The 4,509-nt window shown below is 33.2% G+C and overlaps 1 long non-coding RNA gene across 1 annotated transcript; it reads right to left on the reverse strand.

The window, feature by feature from the left end:
* On the reverse strand, positions 2,137-4,060 carry LOC104750042. Its single transcript, XR_761515.2, has 4 exons — positions 3,592-4,060; positions 3,280-3,377; positions 2,851-2,914; positions 2,137-2,596 (listed from the first exon to the last, which is right to left on the reverse strand). It is a non-coding gene; the product is annotated as an uncharacterized LOC104750042 (long non-coding RNA).

Below are 4,509 nucleotides of genomic sequence, written 5' to 3' on the forward strand. Positions count from 1 at the left end.
ACAACATAATATTTGTTAGTAAGTTATATAAAATATATATAAAAAAAGCATAAACCCGCAATAAGATGTCTTATTATTTGTTCTCGTTCTCTGTCCTTCTTTACTTGCGCACCAATATATATATCCCCTCCTCACTCTGTCTCCGCTTTGATAAAAAGTTTATTAAGAAAAACTCTAAATTCAAAAATTTCTTGTAAAAATCTCCTCTAGTTATTGCTAATGAGGTTGCAAATGAAGTCTTTAACGACCGCATTTCTCATCATCAAGTGTGATTAACAACCAAGGGGATGAGAGTGAGAAGGTGGCGGTGGCGGTGGCAGTCACTGATTCGGTCTCCTTGTTCGTGAGTGGGTGAGGAAAACGAAGTTTCTGTATGCCAAACCCGTCCCCAACCTTCAGGTTTGTGCGGAATTTTACTCTACATTTTGTTTTCTATTTTTTTCCACTTTTTTTTGTTGATTTCTTTCTCGATTTCTATCTAGTACCCATTTGGTGCACTTTTTCTTTGTTGATTTCATGAACATTTAGATGATGAACACGGTCTCTGTTGTGAGGGAGATACGGAAATAAAACCTGATGAAAGATTTTGTTTTGCTCGGTACGTAAGTTTTGTGGGTTTGTTCTCGATTTCTACTAGAACTCTTGATTTTCATGACCTCTTTTTAATATCCGGTTATGATTAGCTAGCGAGCGTGTGATATCTTTCTCATCTTTTTGATATGGACTTTTATATTCTTCTTGAGCTGTTCGTCTACAACTACAAGTGTGTGTGTTAACATGATCTGCGTTTATCTCTCTCGCTTAGGGAGTAGTATATATAGATTCTGTTTCGTTATGATTTTACTAAAAAAAATATTGTGTGGAATGAAGAGGAAACTAGCTAGAACATGAGTACATGACTGCAGTGGCGGATCTAGAAAAAAAATTTAGCCGGGGCAAATTTTAACTAAAACGGAAAAAAATTGTATAAGAATTCAAGTTTTTTGGTGAAAAATATAACTCAAATTTTATTTAAGAAAGACAACCCATTTAAAAAATTTGGTTAATTTTTTAAGTAACACAATGCTATTAAAAGTATATGGGGTTGTAATATTGGTAAAATAAATAGACAAATTGGACTTTTAACTTGGGTTTGTATAGATTGGAAAACGCATTTGATGTCAAAAAGGTGTGAATATAGAAAAAACTAAGTAACAGGGGCAAAAAAACATTTATTACCAGGGGCATAATTCAAAACTGTTATAAAATAGCATTAGTCTAAAAAAATTTGACAGTGGCAACTGCCCCTCCCTACTCTAACGTGGATTCGCCCTTGCATGACTGATGCTAGAGTGTCTTTGGTTCCTCTTTTGATATGCTTCTAGTTATGTCCTGAGATCCTTAATTAGGTGGTTATTGTTTGTGTGTTTGTAGCATATTTATTACTCTGTATAAAACTAATATTAGGAGAACTTAAGGAATATTTCATTATAATTAATTAGACAACTAATACGGTCAAAGTAAAAGAAACACTTCTATGGACGCCAAAGTAGTCGAGCAGCCACGGCAGAAGGATAGGATGGAGAAGAAAAGGAAGAATCTTATTCCTCCGTCGTCGTTTTCATCACTTCCAAGTGAAATCCTTTTGAACTGTTTAGCTCGCATCTCTATGAGACAGTGTTTTTTTCAAACCTACCCGGATGGTGAACAGAAACATCTTCCGGATCACCGGATCAATGGAAAGAACTTGTCAGTCCACGGTTCAACTCATTAATAATTATTATATGCTACAAGAAAATTAAAAGTGAAAGGTTGTTATTTGCTTAGTAAAATAAAATTACATTAGCAACCTCCAAAAAAGCTCTCAAGCTTAAAAAAAGATGAAGCTTAGAAGAAGGCGTATATAGTATCCATTTTTTCATTTGGACCTCCCATGTGTCACCATTTGATTGCATACAAGTAACTTGGCGATCTATATATATTTTAAAGCATCTCCAATGGTAAATAACATGTTAGCAAATTTCTAAGCAATATTTTAACTATAAAAAGTACAAATTCATCTGTTAAAAACTTTTGTAAGATTTTGTAAAATTTATTCTTGCAATGGCAAATATCTAACCAAGTTTCTAAGCCATTTTTTAAAAAAAATCTTGTTTTACAAGCAACAATCAAACAAACCAAAGCCATTTTCCATCTAACTCTCAAACATCCTCTCATTGCCCTTCTAAGCACAACAATTAATATCACATAGTTTCAGACTGTTAGAAAGTGACCATTGATTCCATTGCATGTTCTATCCATGAATAAGCGGATAAAACAAATCTTTCAGGAGAGTTTAAGATCTCATAGTAGAAACCCGAAAAGTTTAATGCCAAGCTAAGTCTAACTGAATGTGTGGGTGCCAAACCAGTCTCTGCAGCAGCCTACATAGCCAGTACGAATAAGGAGGTTTCTTGTTAGGGGTTTCCGGGCTCACATATAAGAGGGAAGGCACAAGAGAGAATAGAAAGAAATGTGATCAAAGGACATTTTATATGCTTCAAGAGACTGATCTGCAGCTTCCTTGCGTTCAGCACCAGAACTGAACTCTGCCAAATAAAGGTAATAATCTCCTTTCCTACATAGAAAGATCTTAAAAGTAAAGCCAAAACAGTGAAACAAATATGGGAAAAAAAGTTCATGAATCTCAGAACCATGGATCAATCTCATTTCAGGAAGAAACATAAGAACTTAAACATATAACTTCAGTTAAATGGACATGTTAAACCTCAAAAGATCTCAATCTTAACGGTTTAACTCAAATCAACTATACATTTTACTTCAGGTCATACCACATTTGGGATAATAAAAAATGGGAACAGGATGACTCACATGTTGTAGAAAAAGACAGTAGACTCCACAGCAGTAGAAGATGGAATGAGGGCCTCAACCATTTCTGCAACAACAATTTACAAAGGTATTAAGTACTGAAGAAAACCAATCTCTGATTTAGCTTTTGCAATACACAAACAATATAGCTGGTTTGCAATCTGGATTAATACTACACAGAATCAGATCTTGATTTATCCAATGAGTAGTAACAAAAGCAAATATCTGTCAACATTAGCTCAAAAAAAGATCTATCATCCAATCACGGCAAGCTTCAAAATTAATTGACTAAGAACGAAGAAAGAGACTGATCATTATTTCATCGAGATTAAATCCTTAAATATCAGACACATCAAATCCCAATTCAGATCAAATCACACGAGAGAGAGACATTAATTGATTATTCTGATTAAATTTGTAACATTTTTTTACCTTTAACATTCTTGCTAACAACCGCCGTTGGAGTTGATCGAAGGGAAAAAATAAAGGAGATAAAAAGATTTGATATATATTCATGTAGATCTCCACACCTACATTTCAGGAGCTATATATGTTAAACTCACCTCGTTTGTTATAGTTTAGATTCTATCCCCTATCTGTATAAATAATTAGAACTTTAGAAGAAGCCCTAATTCATAAGTTTCAAAAATGAAGTTTTACGGTAGAAATAAAAAAAAAGTCTCCACAACGAAAAAACCAACAAAAGAAAACAAAAAATCTGATGTGGCCGAAGAGAAAAGATACCCTTGTTTAACGACGATGTTGTGGGAACATTTGGAGAAAGAGAGATTCAAGGGTTTTCGTGTATTCACTCGTGGGATTTGGCATACGTTGTTAACTCTCTCGATCTTTGGCTTGTTGAGATCCGGAAGTGATCAGGTTTTGTTTTCTCCGATAAGATTTGGCGTCATGATCTTGTTCCTAGTGATGCTTTTCAAGTGTTTACTCTTGGACGACTATCCGGATCCAACAGTAACGCCGGTACTAAAATATCTCAGATTTGTAATATCATTGATCATATTACCTGTCATGTTTTATATCCCTTTCTATTACCCTACCATGGATGCATTTGTTTCGACCTTTTCTCTGCTCGCCGGAGGAATCTCATCCTATCAACTCTATAGCACGATGGACATTGGACATGGTCTACTCTTTCTTTTCCTTGCCTTTACTAATGGACTTTTAGCCATCGAATTTGCTGCTCAAGAATATGAATCTGTCTCTGGACTTTTATCGACTTTATTCTTCCAATACATTCTCTACGTTTATAATTTCGAATTTCTAGCTAATGTAGTTTAGTTGTTTTTTTTTTGTAATGTTATATTTTATTGAATCATAACAATAAAACTAGTTGATTTTGTTCTATATAATGTGTTTTTTTTTATATGTAGAATCATTTAATTTTTGTTTAGTTTTAAATTAAATTAAAGAATCATTTAATTTTTGTTTAGTTTTAAATTAAATTAAAGAATCATTTAATTTTTGTTTAGTTTTAAATTAAAACATAATCAAATATCTACCTAAACATAATCTAATCAATAACAAACAATCTCTATAATATATTTTTTTTTGCAGTGAAATTTAGAAAAATCAGCAATTTCAAAACATTTTTTTCTCCTAAAAATCAAATAAGAAGAAACAGAGAGAATAATAAGTAGAACA

Source organism: Camelina sativa, chromosome 16 (genome assembly GCF_000633955.1).
Source record: "Camelina sativa cultivar DH55 chromosome 16, Cs, whole genome shotgun sequence".
Taxonomy (NCBI): Eukaryota; Viridiplantae; Streptophyta; class Magnoliopsida; order Brassicales; family Brassicaceae; genus Camelina; species Camelina sativa.